Here is a 24,666-nt window from a genome sequence, read left to right as displayed (position 1 = left end):
TCCACTGTCCTAGGTTTCCACAACTCCCCCTAAGTGCCCCTCATTTCAGTCGTCAAAAATTGTTCATCTGAATGTCATGAGAGTCCCTGAACATTCCCTTCATCCATACATTGTTAATGATGTGTCCAGAAAAAGGTTAAATTTTAAGATGGTTTATTTGATATAAAAATATCTATATAATAAAATTTTATACTTTACCACCAAATTGGTAACAATAATATGAATTTAAACTAACAGAGAGCACAGAGTATTTCTTGAAATATGATTCAATATGCATACGTGCTTATTTCAAATGTCTAATTAAAAGCAAATGAAAACTTACTTATAAATAAAGCAGAATTACATATTTTATAGTGAAAACGAATCTATTTAGTTTTTCTCACATTATTTGACTTTCTTTGATAGAGAAGCATTGTGTACTTAGTTGTGACAAGTTTGATTTTATTGAATTTATTTTCAAATAAGAGATTGAATGTCTTTACTAAGATTCTTTATAACAGAAATTCTTACTAATAAATTGAAGAACATAAGTTAAAAAATGTCAAGCAATCTTCTGATATCATCTTGAATTTTATGAAAATACAAAACTTTTTTTCTAAGAAATTCAAAATAGTTATCTTAATATTTTTGGGAATGGTGTCTATCATTTACTTAGTTTCAGGTTCCAATTTTTTCTGACCCTTACAAATGCTCTATGTATATCCCAGTTTTCTTGTTACTCTAGGGGACATTTTTCGAAAATAAACTGTTCTACATTTAACATTATTTTTGAATTACTGATAGATGTACAGAAGTTGCTTAAATTCTGTCTGATTTAAATATTAGAGATTTTTGTCTTTCATAATTCGAATGATACTTTTCTCCATAGACTCTTGCACTTGAAAACTTGGTTCCCAATTGAAAGCACTGTTTGGATGGTTTGGAGAACATGGCATTTGAGGAAGTGTTTCACTACCATGGGAATTTGGAAGGTTAAAGAGTCATCCACTTTGAGTTAACTTTTTTCTGATTCCTACTTGTAGTTGAAGAGCTGTGCCCTCAACTTCAATGCCTTTGTCCCGTCACAGATTCCAATCATCTGCAATGTAAACCCAAACAACTTCTTCCTTTTATAGGTTGACTTGGTCAGAAAAAAAAAAAAAAAAGAAACAAAAACAAAAACAAAAACAAAAACAAAAAAAAAAAACAAAGAAAGAAAAATTTAAAAGCCAGTAAAACCTGGAACTTCAGTGAATATGATTTGCTGTACACTGAAGAAAAAGTAAGCTCTAAATGGATACTCCTATACTACAAGACTCTGTTTATTTTCAATCTGTTACACAGTGCTACGGTTTGTACCTATATTTCTAAAAATAATCTAAAACTAAGAGTGTGACTTTAACCTGTGTTTTTATAACTCTTAGATACTTCAACACTTATATCAATGATAAAATATATTTGAATTACTATATATCAATTTTAATAATAATATAAGTATAGTACAGAAAATCTTTAGGAAAGATTGATAATAGTAGAAATTTTCACAAGAGAAGAACAAAACTTTAGAAGAAAGAAAGCATCTTCCATCATCTCTATGAATTATATATAAAGCATTAAAGGAAATTTCAATTAATTTTCTTTACATATTTCTTAGGAAGGAGATTCCATAAAATAAGTAGTTATTATGTTTAGATTTTATTTAGTTTTATTTTTAAAACTTACTTCTGACCCTTATTTCCACTCCATGGGTATTGTAAGTATGTGTGTGTGTTTGTGTGTGTGTGTGTGTGTGTGTGTGTGCAGATGTTACACACACTGTCTGAGTATCAGTGCAATTTTCACATATTATTCAAGACTATAATCTCTCTTTGGAAATATAAAATTTTAACTGTTATGGAGTGTCTTAGTTAGGGTTTGCTTCTGTGAAGAGACACCATCACCAAGGCAACTTTTATAAGGACATTTAATAAGGGCTAGCTTACACGTTTAGAGATTAAGTCCATTATCATCAAGTCAGAAACATGGCAGCATACACGAAAGCATGGTGCAGGAGGAGCTGAGAATTCTACATCTTCATCTGAAGGCTGCTAACAGTATCTGGCTCTCAGTCCACTAGAAAGAAGGTATTAAAGCCCACACTCACAAGGCCACACCTACTCCATCAAGGCCACACCTCTCAACAGTGCCATTCCCTGGGACAAGCTTATTTAAAGGCATTTAATCCATCACATGGAGTAACTGGAGATGGGTAATTTCTACTGATTATTTGGATCTATGGTTCATTGACTACTTAATAGATAAGAGCTAATAATTTACACTGAAGAACCTTAGTTTTCAATCTAGGTATTATTCACTGGTTAAAGTAACTTTGCCATATGTTTTAAACAAAAATAATTATATGTATCTCCAAATTATGAAAGAAACAATAAATGTTAATTCTGGGAACGCTCACTTGAGAAGCCCACAAACATAATCTTAAGTATGTCTTACTTTTTCTTTAACACAGTTTTTCTCTTAATTATAGTGCTTAGAAACAGAATGTAAGTCACTTAACTTCTTACTCTTACTCTAGATCTGTTAATCTCAGTAAAAGTACATGGGATGTTATTTGATATGTAAATAATATTCAGAATAACAACTTTTATGATAAGAGACTTTTCAATGTAGAAGTGGTTAATATTAGAGTATATAATGAACTTAAAAATGATCCCACAAAAGTGGTAAAAAAAAAAAAAAACCTAGCCCTAAACATGAGAAGACATATAAATGAACATTAAGTAATTAGGGGAAAGGGCCATGATTTTGAAAGACAGCAAGAAGGAACATATATAAGGCTTTGCAAGTGGGAAATAATGTAACTATAGTCTTACAAAACAAACAAATAATTTTAATAGAAAATAAATAAATCATCTTATACCATTTAATGAATAGCCACCATCAAATTTACTAAAACTGTGCTGGCATGTATATAGAGAAAAGATAATCTTTTCATATCAGTAGTTGCAATTTAATGCAATATAATCTTTGTGGCAAACAAAAGATGTTATTTTTAAGTTGGAAATAAAACTCCCATATGATACAATATTTTTCTATTGGGTATGCATCAAAGCAAATGATATCAATATATCAAAGACATATATGCATTATTCCAACACTATACATAACAAACAAGAATTGCAAACAACTAAAATATCCATTGACTGAAAATTTGTCTATGTGTTTTACTCTATGGAGTAAAACACTCATATAAACATAGAAAAGATTGTAAGTAGATGAATATAGGAATAACTACATAGGCAAAATAAGTTAAGCACAAAAGAACAAACGTTTTTTAAACTCACTCATATGTAGAATCCATATCATTAATTTTACATAAGTTTAGAATAAAATGATGATTTCAATTTGCCTAGGGAGTGTGAGTAGTAGGACACTGGGTCCTGCACAGTGAGTTAGACATGAAAAAATAAATAAAAAATAAAATAAAATAAAACAGGTAACAACTTGAAATTGGGAGGGACACCATAGGATAGATTTGAAGGAGGATAGCTGGGAGGGGCTATGGGAGGGGAAGAAAATGTGATGTGCCATTCTATTTCAATTAAAATGTTTTCAATCTATAAAAATGATTAATATTCAAACAGAATGATCAGTAACCTTTATTTGAGCATTATCTCATGTGCATTGAATAATCGCATTTTGCTGTTTTGTGTGTCTGATTTTTATGCATCTCTTAAAAAGAAAACAATCTAAAAATACTTAGAATTTATTTTGTTTCTTCTTGAATGTCTAGAAGGAAATAGAGGCAATCACATTAAACATGTAGTCCATTTCAGGAAGAATTATTTTCATTTCAAAGGAAAGCACTAGTTCTACAATTGTCTATCTCCTGCTTGTAGGAACTTGAGAGATCAAATTTTAGTCTTCAGGCTCTTTTACCTAAGCACATGTCTAGATAGCTTAACATGATGCTCTGCGGAATATAGTACAGGAAGCATAGCGGATTGCCACTGTCAGTAGGGAATTGGCTCTGCAAGTGACCTGTCTGGAGTAGAAAAATGTGTGTATACATTCTTTGCCTTCAGGGAAATACTCAGGGAGACATACCAGGTGCTCAGAGATGTTTCATTAATACATAAGGTCTTCTGGCCCTCAGGACCCAGGCATTGCAGGAAGGCTATGAAAGCAGCTTAATGTGAAATAAAGAAAAAGCTTTTGACTGATCTCATTTATTTCCAAATGAACAATCACAGGAAAGAGAAACATGTAGCATATAACCATCTGTATTAGCTCAATTGTCCTAGAAAATAACAGTTTAGTTTTAAAATTATATTTAACATTAATCTTTATAAATGTTAAAATATATTTTATTACATTTTCATATACCCATACATGTATAAATACATTTCTATTGTGAACTTTGAATATTCCCATATCTTTTCTATAATGTCCCAACTTTAGATTTAGATTTTATTGTTTAAAAAGGCAAACACAATATTATTGCATCTTCTTCTGCTATCTGTACACTCCTTCATGTGTAGATATTCACTGGAGAGGTTCAGATTTACTAGGGACCATGCATGTAAACTTACTCTTCCTTCTCAGGAAGCCATTAGCTGTCAATAGTTTATCACCCAGAATTTTCAGGGCATGAGATTGCCCCTCCCCGCCAAGTGTGTTGACTGATTATGGGCAGTCCTAGCTGATGTAAAATGATGAGTGCCTTGTTTTAGTCATTTCCATAAGACAATGCTTTAGAGCAGTCTTCCCAGAGGTCTGGCTCTTGTGTTCTTTCTCTTCTTCTGGGGTGGTCCATGAAACTTGAGAGAAAAATGTGATATAGGTTTTCCATTTGTGGCTGAGCATGACACAGACACTGACTCTATTCATCAGTTTTGGTTTTCTCTGTTAACAGTACATTGAACAAAGAACATTTTTGGATTAATCTATGGATTAAGAGTTGTAAATTTATACAGCATGTAGGTACTATATCAATTTTTAACAAAATGATAGTAATAGATTAATCCCTTTAATGTGCATAATCAGTGGGAGACCTTTGGATAGATTTACAGTACTGTGCATATGTTTCTTTCTGTATAGTGGGTCATAAACTCAAAAAGAATGTCAATGTTTACCCTTATAACATTCATATCACTATTGTACACATGGGCATATCTTATGGTGGTCATTATTATAATTCAGTGTGATCACATTTTTCTAAGATGGTTGATTATTTTTTGTTTGTTTATTCATTTGTTTTTGTTTTTGTTTTTTGTTTTTCTGTGGCAGCCTGCCTGGCATCTTCTGGAACTGGGAAAGCTGATGAGAAAGGAGGGAAATCTTTGGTTGATACAAACTTAGTTTCTCCATGTTACATGTTCAATATATTTTGTATTACCAGGAACAGACTCTATCCATCTGATAGAAAACCAAGAAACATATTGCTTTATGGGTCTCCATATAACCCCTCATGGGGAAAAATCCTTCATCTGGCACTGAGGGGTTGTTGTTATTGTTGTTGTTTTTCTGAGACAGGGTTTCTCTGTGTAGCCCTGGCTGTCCTGGAACTCACTCTGTAGATCAGGCTGGCCTGGAACTCAGAAATTCGCATGCCTCTGCCTCCCAAGTGCTGGGATTAAAGGCATGAGCCACCACGCCAGGAGAGGTTTTTACTTAGCAACCTATAAGTTCTAAAAAGAGCATTACCCTCTATATAGAATAAATACAAGTGTGTGTGTGTGTGTGTGTGTGTGTGTTTGTGTGTGTTTGTGTGTGTGTGTGTAAATGTGTCCATGGTTTATAAAGCAAATTTCATGAAAAATGTTTAAAATGAAAGCATACTTGAATATAGTCATAATTTACTTTACAAGTTATGAGCTATGAGTCTTCCTTACTAATCTATTATTGGAACTTAGCTGTTGTTAGCCATATCAAACACTGAAGTGGACTCTGTAGGATAAGTGATTGAATGATTGATATATGGGATCCAGAATCATGCAGACAAAAGTCATGAATTTGCTTTATACATACCTATAGTGTTGACAATATACAAACTTTAGCTCCCTTTTAATTTTTTTTTATTTGTCTAAGTTAAAGTTTAGGTCCTTCGTTTTTTTCTGCATTATGCTTTTGTCTAGCAAAATTCAATCATAAAACATAATCATAAAATGTAATTACTTATTTGAATGTTATTATTCTATGTGGAAAAAATTCCATTTAGTTTTACACTCAATTTTTCCCTTTGGCTAATACTGTTTTACATATTAATTCAGTAATATAGTTGTTGTTGTTTCAATAGACTCAGTAACTTTTGTTCTACATCAAAATGTGTGAGACTTAACTGACAAAGACAAATTGCTTCTATTCATCCCAACACAGCACCACCTAGTCCAAAGTCCTCTGCTAAATTTTCCAGTAGATAACAATGTAAGGTGAATAGAAGAGCTGCATTCAGCTTATGAGAAGTATCATAAAGTTACAAGAAATGCATTTTAACATAAAATATTCTTGAATATATTTAGAACTGATATTTGAGGAGGTTAAATAATTATACGTTAAAGGATATATTCTAAGCAGAGAGGAATGATATTTCAATTGATTAATACATGGAACATGGTAAGTTAATTGGAATGAATACCCCTATCCAGAGGATAAGAATTGTACATTTCAGTAAGTTAGTAATTGATGTACCAAGATTTCTCAAGCATTAGATTTAGAAAACATATTTTTAATTCATATTTTTATTTCCCAACCAGTATGTAAAAGTCAAACTCTGTCTAGTACAGAATACTTTTCATCAGAAGAAGTAAATATCCTTCACTCCCTGTTTGTGGGTTTTGTGATTTCTCACCTTCATGTTTTGTTTAACAAATGAGTTAACTCATCAAAGTATATTATGAAAAGAATAAATTAAAGTACAGCCTTATACAATTTTTATTATTAATTGTTATTAATTATTATTATTATTATTATTATGGAACAATATAAACAACTAAACAGAAATGATACTAGGAAACACAACAGGATTGGTTTGTGTATTGGGAAAGAGTGGCAAAGGGTCACATAAAGATCAGTTTGTATTTGCGAAAGGAGGCACTGTTTGAAGAGTGGGAAAATGTTACTCAGCTTCATTGTACTTTTCAGATAATAGCTACAGGCTTATTGCATTTCCATGAGATTTAGCTCTTCAGAACCAAACGCTTGCTGGAAGAGGTGAGCGGATTAGAGTGGACAAATGGGGTCATTCTAGTGTGACTGGGACAATAAAAAGGAATGGAAAACAAATTTGCTGCACACTACATCTTCTCTCACAGCCATTGCTTCCCAAAGAGCTTATTGACTTACAGGAGCTATGTGAAATGTCATGTTAAAGCCACATAAAAAAATAAAACACTAAGGCAACCATAGCTATGTAGGTCTCCTTTTGTTTTTGGTAGCTGCTGTACTTAACCCTTCATTATATGATTTTGGTTACTTTTCTCTACAGATTACAGTTATTACATATTACTGTGTTGTAGAAACCATCAAAATTAAGGCAAAAAGATCATTGCCAAACTTCAGTTAAGCAATGTGCTCATAATTCAGAGCAGGGGAAAAACCATTATCGTTTCATTAGAAGTGGAAAAATTACATCACCAGAATAAATAGACAAAATAGGTTGATAAGACCATTTTAATAGAAAGTGGGAAATAAAATAATAAGCTGTTAGTTTATATTTTCTGCTCACTCTATTCCCCTGGAGATATAACCGTAAACTATGATATCATAACAATACTCTTTTCCATGTTTGAGGGACCATCTTCTCTGCCCCAGATGTTTTGTGAGCTGTTGATGAAAAAATAAACGGCACAATTCTTCACTGAAAGAATTCCACCAATGATTTCATTAAAAGTAATTATGATGTTAAATCTGCAATGGATTATTACAATATAAATATAAACATTAAAAGTAAATTTTACCTAAAAGACGGGCTTAGGCTTTTTTCTCTCTTAGAATAAAATTTAGCATGTTGATTAGCCTTGGCATAGAGTAGGAGACTAGAAACCAAGAAAGAATCAGCAGTGCCAATTCAAAATTATTTCAAAAAGGAATAGATTTAAACACACATGCAAATACACACACACACACAAACACACACACCACCCCACACACAAACACAAAACACACACAAAGCAGTTGCAATAATTGGAGCCTGATGTCACAGATATTGACTACATCCAAAGAATTATTATCATCAGAACTTGGACATGGAAAATGAAATAATGAAATTATGAATTGACCAGTAAAAATGGAATTCTTACTTTAAATGCACATTTTTTATTTCCTCATTTTAATATATTATGGGTATCTTAACTACATATATGAAATCACTTTCCAGGACAAGTCTTTAAAAGTAAGGTGTTCAGGCCAGACAGTGGTAGCACATGCCTTTAATCCCAGTACTTGAGAGGCAGAGGCAGGCAGATTTCTAAATTCGAGACCAGCCTGGTCTACAGAGTAAGTTGTAGGACATCCATGACTACACAGATAAACCCAGTCTCGAAAATCAATATATATATAATATATATATTACATATGTATATAAAATAAAAAATAAATAAATTTTAAAAATAGGGTGTTCTAACTTCTGAAGTATCTCTCCAGCTCTAATTTTCTCATTATTAATTTTCTGAATACTTAATTCCTGAAGTATAAGAGGATGACAGGAATTTTTCATCATAACAGAATGAAGAGAAGAGATTTATAAAATGTTTAGTATTTCTGTGACAAAAGAAAGTGTTGACACCATTGCATACACTAGCAAGATTTTGCTGAAAGGACCCTTATATAGCTGTCTCTTGTGAGACTATGCCGGGGCCTAGGAAACACAGAAGTAGATGCTCACAGTCAGCTATTGGATGGATCACAGGGCCCCTAATGGAGGAGCTAGAGAAAGTACCCAAAGAGCTAAATGAATCTGCAACCCTATAGGTCGAACCACTTTATGAACTAACCAGTACCTTAGAGCTCTTGACTCTAGCTGCATATGTATCAAAAGATGGCCTAGTCGGAAAGAGAGGCCCCATTGGACATGCAAACTTTATATGCCCCAGTACAGGGGAACGCCAGGATCAAAAAGTGGGAGTGGGTAGGTAGGGGAGTGGGGGGGGGAAAGGGTATCGGGGACTTTTGGGATAGCATTGGAAATGTAAATGAGGAAAATACCTAATAAAAATATTTAAAAATAAACAACAAAAAAAGAAAGTGTGATTAAAATATTAATGGTTCAAAGTTAAAGTATAACAATAAAATTTCTATATGTTCCAAGATAGATGTTTTTATTCTTAATTTACTTTTTAAAAAATTTGGGTAAATCATGCCAATTCAAAACATATCACTAAAATTAACCAATCCCAATGTCTAGATATCTAAATAAACTTCTATTTGATTAGGATAATCTGTCTGAAGTTATAGAACTTCATATTTGATTTTACATTTACAGTAAAAGGCGTTATAGTCACTTACCCATCATCAAAATTGAAAAACATCCATGGCAGTATTAGAATAGGAAAAATGACTTTATTTCTTCTATTATAACTAGTCTTTGCCTGCCTTCAGTCCTTCCTCATACCTTTCTTACTTAGCTTGCTTTGCTGTCTTTGGTGCATATTAAATTCTAGCTACATGAACATTTGGGTACATATGCATATATTATGTCATGCATACATATGCATATACTATCTGTAACTATATATGCATAAAAGAGCTACGTTCTAAAGGACAGCCTACAGCTGAGGAAAAGATTTTTACCAACCTTCCATTTGACAGAGAGCTAATATCCAAAATACGTAAAGAACTCAAAGGTAGACATCAACAACCCAAATAACCCAATTAAAAATGGGGCACAGAGCTAAAAAAAAAATTCTCAATTGAAGAATCTCTAATGGGTGAGAAACACAAAAAAAGTTCAATGTCCTTAGTTATCAGGGTAATGTAAATCAAACTGATTCTGAGATTCCACATTATACCCATCAGAATGACTAAGATCAAAACCTAAATGAACAGCATATGCTGGTGAGGATGTGGAGAAAGGCAAACACTCCTCCAGTGCTAGTAGGAGTGCAAACTTGTACAAACTCTGGAAATCAATTTGATGGTTTCTTAGAAACTTGGAAATAGTTCTACCTCAAGATCTAGATATAGCTCTCCAGGGAATGTGCCCAAAAGATGCTCCATCATCCCACAAAGACACTTGTTCTACTATGTTCCCAGCACCTTTATGCATAGTATCTAGAAACTGGAAACAACCTATGTATCTCCCCTACTTAGAATGCATGACAAAAATGTGGTTGGTCCATTACATAATTGAATATACTCAGCTATTAAAAACAAGGACATCATGAATTTTGTAGGCAAATTGATGTAACTAGAACATATCATCTTGAGTGAAGTAACTAGGATCCAAAAGGACTTGCATGGCATATACTCATTTATAAATGGATATTAGTCATAAAATACAGGATAACTGTGCTCTAATACACATACCCAAAGAAGACAAATAACAAGGAGGGCCCAAGGGAGTATTGTTGAATCTTTCTTATTAGAGGAAATAAAACATGTATCAGAGATAGATGGAAGGATGGAAGTGACTGAGAGAGCGAATAGTCAGGGGAGTGGGTGAGGAATCAGGTTTAGGGAGAATAAGGAGAAAGAACAGAAATCTGCAGTGGGCAGTGGGGTTACCAATGTCTAGGATATGCCAGAGACATGAGACTGGGTTGGAGGAGGCCCCAGGAAGTCTGTCACGGATACTGTAGCTAAGACTCCTAGAAGTGAGGGATATGGTTCCTGAACATGCCCCTTCCTATAGATAGGCATAACTCTCAGTTGAGGGATAAGAAAACCAATTCACCCACAAAAACTTCAACCCAAATTGTGTCCTGCCTACAAAGATAGAGCAGAGACTGAGGGCATGGGCCACCCATGAATGGCCAAATTGAGACCCATCCCATGGGCAAGAATGAATTCTTGTCACTATTAATGAATCTCTGCTATGTTTGAAAGCAGAAGCCTAGCATAACTTTTCTCTGAGAGGCTCCATCCAGTAGTCAATGAAAAATGAAGTATGGATTAGAGCCAAACATTAAATAGAACTTGGGAAATTTTAAGCAAGTGCTAAGGGAAGTATTGAGGGACAGGACAGCGGACAGACTCCACAGGAAGACCAGCAGAGTCAACTAACCTGTAGCTTTAAGGGCTCCCAGCGACTGAACCACTAACAAAAGAGCTGGACCTATCAGCTCTCCCGATCCCCACATATGTGTAGCAGGTGTACAGCTTGGTCTTCACGTGGGAGCTTGAGCTGTCCATTAATTTGTAGCCAGCCTGGAGATCCCATTCCCCTAACTGGGCCTCCTTGTCTGGTTTCAGTGGGAAAGGATGTACCTACTCCCATAATGACTTGACATCTGCAGGGTGGGAGTGAGTACTGGAGGAGATTTCTGCCTGAGTGAGTACTGGGAGGAAAGGGAAGTTAATATTGGGATTTAAAGTGAATATATATGTGTATTGTTTTTAAAACGCTGAAGACAAAAATTATCATTTCACCTGAAAAATAATTTCTTCATTCTGTTTTGAAAAGTTGACTACCATTCTAAATCCAATATAATATGAATAATCTAGTTGATTTGAATAGGTGAATCAATACACAATATGGAGTCTATACAGGACAATTTTATAAATTTGAATTTTAAACAAATATTTGAAAACATGTTGACCAGAAGTTGGAAACTAATCTTTAATTAAAAAAAAAACATATTTCAAATAGTAGGATTATAATTAGGAGTTTGATTTTTTTATTGGTTATTTTATTTGTTTATATTTCAAATGTTACCCCCTCCCAGTTTCCCCTCCACAAACTCCTTAATCTATTCCCCTCCCCCTTGCTTCTATGAGAGAGGTTCCCCAACCTGCCCAACCACTCCCTCCACACCACTCTAGCATTCCCCTACATTATGGCATTGAGTCTCCACAGTGTACACTTTGGTTGGTGATTTAGTCCCTGGGAGCTCTGGGGTTCTGATTGGGGTTCTTCCTATGGGTTTGCAAACGCCTTTGGCTTCTTCAGTCCTTTCCCTAACACTTCCATTGTGGTCCCTGTGCTCAGTCCTATGGTTGTCTTCAAGCATTCACATCTCAGGCTCCTGTCAGCAAGCATTTCTTGGCATTCAAAATAGTGTCTGGATTTGATGTCTGGAGATGGATCCCTTAGTGGGGCAGTCTCTTTCCTTCAGTCTCTGATCCACTCTTTGTCCTTGCATTTGAGAGATGGTTTAGCTGTTAAAGGCCAGCCTCACAACCAAACATATAATTAGTTTAGAGGACTTTGACCAAACATATATTATAGGAGAAGACATTGTTTCCTTCGTCTCTTTATTCTTTGATAAAGTCTATGCTTTAACATGGAATGGGGGCATGCACTTTTACTTCCAGCACTTGAGAAACTACGGCAGTCACTTATCACTGAGAACCAAACTAATCAGGTCTACATAGAAAACCCTCAATGAGCCATAGCTACCTAGACCTTGGCTATACAGAGATACCAAGTTTATGGAATTCTTGGTATAAAAGTCCTAGTGAGCTAAGACATTCTCCATAAGATACAGCCCACTTACCCCATCATAACCACTCAGTGAAAATGGAGCTGTATCTGAATTCCAGGAAAAGAGAGACAAAACCAAACATAACTATGACGTATGAATTGAAAATTTTAACTTTTAAAGCATTTAGCACACAAACCTTTTTCAGAACATTGCAATGTATATGGATGTTTACAGAACTGAGGAAGAACTTGGGTTCAAAGAGTGCACAGAGAGGAAGTCCAGTATCCTAGGGAACAGGAAGTCCAGTGTCCTAGGGAATAGCCTTGTGGATGAGAGAGAAAAGAGAAAAGTAGGTTGCTAGAACTGCATATGAGCCCTTGTTCATCTTGCTTCTAAGGAAACTGTCAGATACTGTACACCAAAACATTTATTTTAACACAGAATTATTTTACTGACTCTGTAAAATCTAATAACACTAATTTACTAACAAATCTTTGTTTCCCATTTGTGAAAAACCATACCTCCTAAATGGAAGGTTCTATCTAATTTAGTTCCACATGTTCCAGTTTAGAAAAATAAGGCAGGACTTTCTTTCTCTTCAATTTTCTTACTTTGAATCAGTGAATAACTTGAGCCAGACATAGGAGAGTGTGGAGAAAAGAAAAACTCTCTCACTATTTTGCTTTCAGATATGTGGCATCACACATACCTACATTCTAACCTGTTCCCAAACTGAATTTCTCTCTTGAGTTTTCAATAGTTGACCACAGGACTACAATAGTTTTGTGTCTTACCATGAGCTGTCATCTTCTTTCCCAGTATTCCTACAGCATCTATATGATCAAGGTGTATATTCACATGGGCTCATGTTATTGGCTCTTATAAATTTCTTCCAGTATAATATAAACCTGATTTTTCTCCTGAGACTATACCTCTGGTATCTGAGATACACACTGACCCCAAATACTATTACAAAGGCTGATATATACAGTGGCTGTCTCTCCTTTCAAGAACAGGTCTATCCAGTGTCTTTGTGATACACCACCTTAGACTCACAGTGGGTGTTTTTTGTTTTTTTTTTGTTTTGTTTTTTGTTTTTTGTTTTGTTTTGTTTTTGTATTCTTCACATGGGTTCAGCTCTTGGGCGGCATGGAGGAAACACATAAAGAAATAATGTCATCAAATTAAGCTCCTTACATATAGTAGAAATTGTTTAGAATTTTAACATGAAATGTCCCATAGAGCCCAAGAATTGTCAGTTTGGATGCTCATCATTAGATAGTTAAGAGTTGCACCTGAAATGTCCCACGTGGGGCTGGAACTGAGAGCTTGGATATGAGGTGGGAGCTTTAGGATTATGACTATGTTCTGAGTATTCTTCTCTGGGCAATGGGTAGTTTCCACACTTCACTCATGGTATTGTTGCCTGACTGAGAAGGAATAAGACTTGTAAGAGTAGGAAGAAAAAGCAAGTAAAAATACCTAACACAAAATGTAAACAGTGAGTAAAAAAAGAACTGCAAAATCTAGACAACCATTTACTGGTCGTTCCTGCATGGTTCATCTAGAACTCTGTTATATTTGATTTTGGGGGCAGTCTAGAATTCACTCTATTGAAGAAATAGTGGTTTGGTTATAAAGGCCTTAAGAACTACAGAGATTTGGCCCTTCTGTGCATTGGCCAATAATAAATTTTAAAAATTTAATTTTTTAATGAAAAATAATAGTTTTCCATATAATATGTTATGGAAAATATTATAGAATGTTTCAAGAATTTGCATGCCATCCTTGCACAATGGCTATACTAATTTCTGTATTGTACCAACTTAATGCATGTGTTACTGAGGTGAGAGATTGAAAATGTAAAATAGCACAAGCTGTGTGATAATAGCAGAGAGTACCTTTATTTTATCCAAGTTAAGACTGACCGATCAGTCACCTCATGCATGGTAATGGGCTGTTCTTTTCACAGGAGCTAATTTCTTATTTATGATATATCTGTATTGCCTTAGGCTAGTACTTAAATCCTCATTATAGTAAGTACTTGAATGATTTAGAAACAAAATAAAAGAAATAGTAATGATAAATATTGATTGCAGCCTAAATGAACATGTGTGAACTCTATCAACTTTTGTGAAGACAGAGAAAGGCTAATTATACACACACATACACAGAGAGAGGCAGAGACAGAGAGCCAGGGATAGAGACAGATATGGAGGGACAGAAAGACAGAGAGTTAGCAGAGGGGAAGAAGGGAGAATAGATCATATATTCCAATATATTTGATGAAATGTACATATACTTGGAATTTCACCCTTCTAAAAAGCACTGAAGCATCCACATTTTGGTCTTCCTTCTTATGCTTCATAGGGTCTGTAAATTGAATCTTGGATATTCTGAACATTTCGGCTAATATTCACTTATCTGGGCCTACATACAGTGTGTTCTTTTGTAACTGGGTTACCTCACTCAGGGTGATATTTTCAACTTCCATCCATTTGCCTAAAAAATTCATGAATTCACGGTTTTAAGAGGTGTTACTCCACTGTGTAAGTGTACCGTATTTTCTGTATCCATTCCTCTGTTGAGAGACATCTGGGTTGTTTCTAGCTTCTGGCTATTATAAATATTGTTGCTATGAACATAATGGAGCATGGGCCCTTATTAGACATTGGAGCATCTTTTGGATATATGCCTAGAGGTGGTATTGTTGGGTCCACAGGTAGTACTATGTCCAATTTCCTGAGGAACCACCAAACTGACTTCCAGAGTGGATGTACCAGCGTGCAATCCCACCAGCAATGGAGGCATGTACCTCTTTCTCCACATCCTTGCCAGCATCTGCTGTCACCTGAGTTTTTGATCTTAGCCATTCTGACTGGTGTGAAGTGGAATCTCATGGTTGTTTTGATTTTCATTTTCCTGATTTCTAAGGATGTTGAACATTTCTTTTGATGCTTCTCAGTCATTCCGTATTCCTCAGTTGAGAATTCTCTGTTCAGCTCTGTTCCCCATTTTTAATAGGGTTATTTGGTTCTCTGGATTCTAACTTCTTGAGTTCTTTGTATATATTAGATATTAGCCCTCTATCAGATGTAAGGTTGGTAAAGAAATTTTCCCAATCTGTTGGTTGCTGTTTTGTCCTATTGACAGTGCCCTTTGCCTTATAGAAGCTTTGCAGTTTCATGATGTCCCATTTGTCGATTCCCGATCTTTGAGCATAAGTCACTAGTGTTCTGTTCAGGAACTTTTCCCCTGTGCCCATGTGTTCGGAGCTTTTCCCCACTTTCTGTTCTATTAGATTTAGTGTGTCTGCTTTTATATTGAGATCCTTGTTCCACTTCTTTTTTATTTAATTTATATATTTAAATTATTCACTTTACATCTGTATCATTGCCCCTGTCCTAGTTACCCTCTCCTCACAATCCTTTCCCTATCCCCCATCTCCTTTTCCTCTGAGCAGGTATGCCCCCTCCTGACTATCCCTTACCCTGGCACTTCAGGTCTTTTTGAGGCTAGGCCCTTTGTCTCCCGCTGAGGCCAGATAAGGCATCCAGCTGCAAATCACATCCCATATACAGGCAATAGCTTTTGAGATAGACCCTGGGACAGTTGTTCAGGACTCAAATGAAGACCAAGCTGCACATCTGCTACATATGTTCAGGGAGACATAAGTACAGTCCATTTATGTTTTTTGGCTGGTGATTCAGATTTTGAAAGTGTCCAGGTTAGTTGATGCTGTTGATCTTCTGGTGGAGTTTTTATCCCCTTCAAAGCATGTAATCCTTCCTTCTATTTCTCCATAATAGTCCCCAAGATCCATCTACTGTTTGACTATTGGTGTCTGTATCTGTCTGAGTCAGCTGCTGGGTGAAGCTTCTTAGATGAAAACACACTCCTGTCGACAAAACATAACAGAGTATCATTAATAGTGTCAGGGCTCAGTGTTTGCCCATGGGATCGGTCTCAATTTTGTTTGTTTTTTGTTGTTTTTTGTTTTTGTTTGTTTATTTGTTTGATTTTTTTCTGGTTGTCCATTCCCTCAGTGTCTATTCTATCCCCTGTACCTGCATTCCTTTAGATAGGATGAATTTTGGGTTGAAAGTTGTGTGAGTGTACTAGTGTCTGAATCACTCCACTGAAATTCCTGCCTGGTTCTAGAAGGTGGTATCTTCAAAATTCCCAAGATTGTGAATCACAGGTAAGGTCAGGAAGAGGAAGAGATGCTCCCCACTTCCTAACCCCTATCAGTTGCAGATTTCCATTCATTTTCATGGCCATCTTCCCTGTCCTTCCACACCTGATCCTGAAATCCCACCCCCCTCCCTCTGTTGCTGGCATCTTTAAAACTTCTGGGGCGTTCTATTACAACATGGCTGCACTTTCAACTCTTTTCATGATGCCCAGCCCCAACTTCTCTGAATGACTTCCTAATTTCTGAGCCTTCAAATACTTCTGAGTCTATCCATTCAACAATGGCTTTTCAGGACTCTCAAAGTGCCAAGTCTCAGCTACTTTCCATGACCTCTTCATGTCTTCAAAAACAGCATTAGCTGAGTGACTCTTACACTACCACCTCGACTACATCTAGAATATAGCATCAGTGTTATAACTCTTAGAAAATACTTCCCAGGAAATGTTACCTCAATGATGTTCATCTGTTGTTAATCACCACTAATTTCTTAGTTCTAGCTAATCAGTATCAATTGTCACAGTGATACAAAGAAGATTGTACTTTAAGTGTTTCTGGTTTCCTGTAAATCACAACTCCAACTGACTGGACATAGATTCTTCCTACAAATGGTCCAGGGCCCCACTATCTGCACTGCTCTCAACATTCTTATTTTCAAAACTATGTGAAAGCAATACTCTGAGCTTTCAACATCCAATGGCTCTTTTAGCCCAAAGCTCTAAAGTGGTTCCACAATTCTCCCTAAAACTTTCAGGTATGGCATACCTGACTTCTGGCACCAGCTTGTCTTATTTAGGGTTACTATTGCTGTGATAAAGCAATAAGCAACTTGGAAAGGAAAGGGTTTATTTCACTACTTATAACATCATCATCAAAAGTAGTAAGGGCTTCATGAGCTCCACATAATTTTTGGTTGTGGGTCTCTGTATCTGTTTCCATCAGCTGCATATCAAGCCTCTAGGTGACAACTATGCTACAAGTATAGCAGAATATCCATAATAATGTCAAATGTTACCTCTTTTTCATGGGGTGGGTCTCAAGTTAGGCCAGTCATTAGATGGCTATTCCCTCAATCTGTGCTCCATCTTTATCCCTGCACATCTTGTAAGCAGGACAAAATTTGGTTCAAAGTTTTGTGGGTGAGTTGATGTTTCTCTCCCTCCACAAGATGTCCTGCCTAGCTCGAGGAGGTAGCGATTTCAGTCTCTGTATCTCCTGTTGCTAGGAGTCTCAGCCAATGTCTCCCCACAGACTCCTGGGAGCCTCCTCTGTCTAAGGTCTCTGAGTTCTCCCAGAAATGCCCTGCAGCAATTTCCATTCTCTCTCTCTCTCTCTCTCTCTCTCTCTCTCTCTCTCTCTCTCTCTCTCTCTCTCTCTCTCTCTCTCTCTCTCTCTCTCTCTCTCTCTCTCTCCTGCATCTTCTAGCTATACTTGATCCCCTTACCCATTCTCTTCTTCATCCCCTCTCCCACCAAGTTCCCTAGCTCCATCTACCTTTGATGTCTATTTTATTTACTCTTCTGAGTAAGATCTAAGCATCCTTCCCTGGGTCTGGGTTACCACACTTGGAATGATATTTTTTCATTGCACCATTTGCCTGCAAATTTCATAATGTCTTTGTTTTCAATAACTGAATAGTATTCAATTGTGCCACATTTACTTTATTCATTCTTCATTTCTAGTTTCATCCAATTGCCTACCAACTTTATTATGTCCTTATTTTTAATAGTTGTGTAATATTCCATTGTGGAAATGAACATTTACTTTATCCATTCTTCAGTTGAGGGACATCTGAGGTGGTTCCAGTTTTTCTCTACCATGAATAAATCTGGTATGAACATAGTTGAGCAAGTGTCCTATGGTATGGCAGAACATCTTTTAGGTATATGCTCCAAAGTGGTATAGCAGGATATTGAGGTAGAACCATACCCAATTTTCTGAAAAACCACAAAATTGATTTCCAAAGTGGTTTAAAACTTTCAGGTACTTTGCATAAGTAAACAAGTACACCCACACCCATGGTGTTAACAATCTCTCATTCTTAACTTCCCAGATTTATATATTCCTCTAAATCAACTTTGTAGCCTAGGGGCTATTTTTCTTAATATTCTGCTGTACTGGCTAATTTTGTGTCAATGTGACACAGCTGGAGTTATCACAGAAAAAGGAGCTTCAGTTGAGGAAATGCCTCCATGAGATCCAACTGTAAGGCATTTTCTCAATTAGTGATCAAGGGGGAAAGGCCCCTTGTGGGTGGAACCATCTCTGGGGTGGTAGTCTTGGTTCTATAAGAGAGCATGCTGAGCAAGCCAGGGGAAGCAAGCCAATAAAGAACACCCCTCCATGGCCTCTGCATCAGCTCCTGCTTCCTGACCTGCTTGAATTCCAGTCCTGACTTCCTTGGTGATGAACAGCAATATGAAAATGTAAACCGATTGAACCCTTTCCTCCCCAACTTGCTTCTTGGTCATGATGCTTGTGTAGGAATAGAAATCCTAACCAAGGCATCTGCTTAAATGTTTCCCCTCTGATTCTACAGAGGTGACCCTAGCAAAGTCTCCTAGTAACTGCTGTTTTCTATAACCAGGCAAGAATTCAATGTGAAGATTGGGACATAAACCCAGTCACAAAACTTTTACCCACAATTTGTCCTGACTGCAAGATGTGCTGGGGTAATCATGGTGCATAACATTCCTATCACTGCCTGAAATGGCTAAGAACAAGAGGCTAGTTATTCCTGAGACCAAGAACAGAGCCAAACATGCCTGGGGAAAAATTTTAATAAAGTAAAATAAAAGTCAATGAAATGGTTCTTAATCATATTCTGCTATACTCATGGATCTATACCTAGCCTAATTATCATCAGAAAGGTTTCATCCACAAACTAATGTTAACATGTTCAAAGAACCACACCTAAACATTAAGTGGAACTGGGGAACCACATAATGGAGGGGAAGAAGGATTGTAGGAGGCAGAGGGCTGGAGGACACCAGAAGAACATGACTCACTCAATTAACTTTCCAAGGCTTGTAGGATCTCACAGAGACTGAAACAACAACTAACAAGTCTGTGCAGGTCTTATCTGGGATTTCTACATATATGTTATGGTTGTCTAGCTTGGTACTATTGTAGGGGTCCAAACAGTGGGAATTGGAAAATGTATCTGATTCTTGTGCCTGACTTTTTTTTTTTTTTCCTTTTTCTCTTATGGGCTGCCTTATCCAGTCTTGATATAAGGGTTGTTCCTAGACTTATTGAACTTATTTTTCTCTGTTCAATTGATATCACTAGAGACCTGCTCTTTTTTGAAGGAAAACAGGACAAATCTATCTTGGAGAGGGAGAAGGTGGGATGGGAGACTGGTAGGAGGGGAAGAAAGGGAAATTGTTGTTGGGATATAGTATATGAATGAAGAATAAATAAATAATCATATATTTGAATATATTCCAAATTTTCATTATGGAAGCCTTTAGTAACTCAGAAAATGTTTACCCTGATGTTTTAACTTATTCAAGTTATAAAAGTAAAGAGAAAAGAAACAGAAAAAATGCTGAATTTCTGATACTTTTTCCAGTTTTTCTTGTGTGATAATGATTAATGATCCCTGACTTTATTTGTCTTTTATCAAGTTTTTGAACGTTCTGTTTTAGAAGTGATGCTTAACCTTTCTCCTCATGATCAAGGGCATAGGGAGCCTTCTGGATAATGACAGACTACAAATGAGGACTCCTGGAGATAAAGAGTTTGAAATTGCAGTGTGTACAGATAGGATAAAATGAACTCACCCCTACTACTTGTCAGGGTCATGTCCTAGGAAATTCTTAAAAGTAGCAAGAGGATTTTTAAATAAAAAAATTATTTATTCAAATGCAGTAATACACCAGCAATTTATTCATACAAATAAGAACAAGAATCTTGATTTGTATTCATAGATAACAGGTTGTAGTTCAATTATTAGGATAGTGTAAGAATAGTCAGAAAACTATAATTTAGAGAAAAAGAAATGTAGGATAGTTGAATAGGCATTTACCTATACATAAAATATATGGCAAAGAGGACTAGTTTGTTATACACAAGAAGCATTTAACTTTTAAAACAAGCGATTATTTGATGGATATCTGAATTGCCATACCTCTAGACCTTCTTTAACAAAAGTTTCATGATCCTTCTATATCTCCTCCAGGTGCTCACTCTTACGATACATTCCCTGTATATAATCAGAGAATCCAGAAAGTCACCAACACATTTGGGGAGGGGGGAGGAGAGGTGGTGAATCATCAGGATTAGCTTAAACAAAAGTATTTGTCATCCACAAAATTAACATTTTTATACTAAACAAAACAAATGATGACTCATTGTAGTTGTTGAATACATTTAGTGAGGCCTAAGATGTTAGTACAGAATACTCCAGGTGGGCATATGATGGTGTTTCTACAGTAGTTCGAGTATAGCTCAGTGATTTGAAGAAAGACATTCCACCTAAAGAAATGTGACATCATTCTATAGACAGGGATCCTGATAGAATGGAAAGAAGAGACTGATAAAAGAACATTTTGTCACACATAAAGGAATCAGATTCTGCTCTGCTATCATCTACAATGGTTAATAATCCAGATTCTTCAACTTTTGAACATAGATATGCATCGGAGTACTTAACATTATTACACCTATTTCTCTTTCTTGTTATGAAACGTCTGCCCCTTTATATATATAGACTTACTACTATTTTTCCAGATCTCCAGCCTGTGGGTAGTTGTCATAAGACTATATAGGGTCTGACTTATGGAAACATTCCTACTTGTTATCATATATACTAGATAACCGTGACAAATAAAAAGGGTGAGTTTACTTATCAAAGTGAAAAATCACAGCAGAAAAACTTTTTTTGAGAATGACTACAGGAACTTTTAAATTATAGAAAGTGAGTCAGTATGCATAACCCATGTTTTCTGGTGAGTAAAACCTAATACACTGGCTTGGCTGGAAAACAAGTCAACACATGATTGTTCCCATAACACTCATTTCGTCTGGTCACTCCAAATGAGTGGCAAGCAAAAAAATGAAAAACTTACATTATTCAAATAGTCTGGATTTCAAATAACTTTATTTTGTTTAGAATCTATTAGTAGAATAGCAGAACATTCCATTTTTGAAGCAATGTCTACTCATTTCTACCTTTTAATGAATGTATTTTATGTATCTTCTAACGTTTTTTTTTTTCATTTCATTTCCAGAGTAAACAGAGATTTTTCATTAATCTTATTATGTAATTTGTAATCTCCTAATCTAATATTTAGAACACCCCATAAAAAGAAACTCTTAATAAATTGTTAAATCCTCTGATCTCTTTAGGTGTTTCCCAACACTTTGGAAAATCTCCTTTCTTTCTCACACTGAAACTAGACTCTGCTTTATCAGCATGCACCACATCCTTAATAAGAACTGAATGTTTTTGTTGTCGTTGTTGTTTTTTCTTTATACAGTCTCACATCATTGAGTTTCTAAGTATCATGTGTTCTCACTTTGTCCCTTCCGGCCTTAACTCTTGTCTTTTCTAAGAACTCCCAGCTTTGATTCCAGTGTTACCAAGTTCTTTGGAAGGTTAAATACCTGACCTCCACACTGGCAGTAGTTGTACCAAGATACTGGCTTTGGACTTACAAAGAAAATTCAAGGAGAAACTAAAAATGGCTTGGTTTAGGGTCATCTTTATCTCCTCACTTAAACATAGCATGCCTACTTAGAAGATGAAGATTCGGAGAACAAAGAGTTAAGTATGTATCCAAAAGTCACAGAATGATTTGACTACATATTTGCAGGGAATGTTATGACTAATCACAAGTAAAGTCACACATTTAAGGACTGAAAACATTTCCATGTTGACTTGAAGATAACAGAAAATGGGCACTGGATGCACACACACAGACACACACACACAGACACACATACACACAGGCACACACAAACTCACACATACACCTTTTTTTTTTTAAACAAAGAACTGGACACTTGTGTCAGTCCTTGGATGAGGTGGCCTAAGATTAAGAATGCCTCATGTAGAATAATTTTACTGACAAATAGCAGCACAAGAACCAAATGTAAGAATAAACAGACATTTAATGAAGCTAGATATCTAAGAAAGAATAATTTGTATCACAAGGAAGAAGGTGAACAGGGAAAATAACAGAAAACCAATAACGTTGAGTCTTCCTCTGCAGAAGCATTGCTGATGTGTTTATGAAAATAGTATGTTGTCCAAGATGACACAAAAACTAAATTTAACATTGAGAAATAAAAATGACATATAATAAGCAATATAAATAAATGATCTATGTTCTATTACTCTTGGTTTCAAATATACAGTTAATGATAAGCTATTCTGTGTAGACCCAAACTCAGAATGAGTGGTTGACATAGGAGATGTCTCATGGAATGTGTTACAGTGAGTTTTTCTTTTGCTAGTTTTCATCAAGGAAGGATAAGATCGTTGAATTTGCTCTTATACATGTACACTTTAGGTTGGATCCTCTTTAGACCCCAAATTTAAGGCCACGATCTTATTTAATTTCAACTTAGCAGTGACAAGCAACTGTTGAAATAACAATATTTGAAAGTCATAAATGGCTTAAAATCTGCCTTGTCTCCCAATTCCTTAATTCCTTGTCTATCTTAACACATCCATGCACATATAACTTTATTCCTCACAATAAGCCAGAGAGGAAAATATATCCATTCTTCCAGTAAGGAACTCGTGACTCAGAAGTGACTAAGAGTGAAATGAGTCATCTAAAACGTAAGCAGACTTCTGTCTGAATTCTGGTACAGTGCTTTGTCAGGACATACACAGCATTTGAAGACTGTTTTTACTTTTTACAAGCTTATAAAAGTACCTAAAGAAAAAAAAAACATCTTGCTATCTGCAAGACAATATTGTTCCTTTTTTTAAAGGAATATCTACATAAGAGAAATATTGTAATTCATTTTGAACTCCATCATTGGAGAATAAAAGTACTAAACATAAATACATGATCATAGTGAAAAATGTCATACATTTTAAGGGCCATCCAAAAGGCTGCTTTTGTTTCAGACTATGAGAGTATTTCACAGAGCTGATTAATATATGTATTAATAGTTATATACTCAGTATGTAGCATAAGCCTTTTTTGGTATTATAATGAAAATTAATGAAAACTAAACAATCTAAAAGTTAAATGAAAAGTGTGTTAGTATAGCACCAGGAAATTTCTTTTGTCTACTATAATATACAATCCTGGTTGTATACCAGGATTACATGGCTTCAGGAGCCAAGATTACAAGGGAATGTTGGTGATCACTAGTCCAAAAAAGGAAGAAGGAGGTTGATCATGTTCTCTTGGGAGCTATTGTAACATTTTAATTATCAAATTGTATAACCCCCAACTAGTAATATTTTTAAGAATTAGAAATTCATGTCTGATAGCTGAATGAATAAATGAATGAACCATGAGATACAATGATGCTATCATGTGGAAAATTTATCCTCAGTTAGGCACAAGTCATGACAATGCATTAAGATGTAAACTTGCAGAATTGCTTTAACACAGAACACTCTATGACACTTTTGGTAAGATGTAAATAAATGTGTATTTTCTCTCCACAGAAGTCTGACCACAGAAGAAATATCTACCAAAGTCTATTTCAGTGAACTAAGAGTATTATGGTAATTTATAGCAAGAAGATTGAGGGGTGTGATTGCTGATATTGATCATTAGCTTGTCTGAATCTAGAACTATCCAGGAAACAAACCTATGAACATGTCTGTGAAGAATTATCTATATTATGTGGGCTATGGCAATGCTCATAAGGAATTATCTTGTGTAGTTTAATGGATACACTAGACCTACTATAAAGATGGTTGGCACCATTTCCAGGGCTTCG

General features: G+C 35.6%; 1 pseudogene; it reads right to left on the bottom strand.

Moving 5' to 3' along the window:
- Positions 1-14,308: 14,308 nt before the first annotated feature.
- On the bottom strand, positions 14,309-14,409 carry LOC147004403 (U6 spliceosomal RNA; annotated as a pseudogene).
- Positions 14,410-24,666: the final 10,257 nt, after the last annotated feature.

This window comes from Mus caroli, unplaced genomic scaffold (assembly GCF_978045245.1).
Source record: "Mus caroli unplaced genomic scaffold, Mus_caroli_1 scaffold_6, whole genome shotgun sequence".
Lineage (NCBI taxonomy): Eukaryota > Metazoa > Chordata > Mammalia > Rodentia > Muridae > Mus > Mus caroli.
The sequence above is the reverse complement of the archived record's forward strand: the minus strand, read 5'-3'. Positions and strand labels throughout refer to the sequence as shown.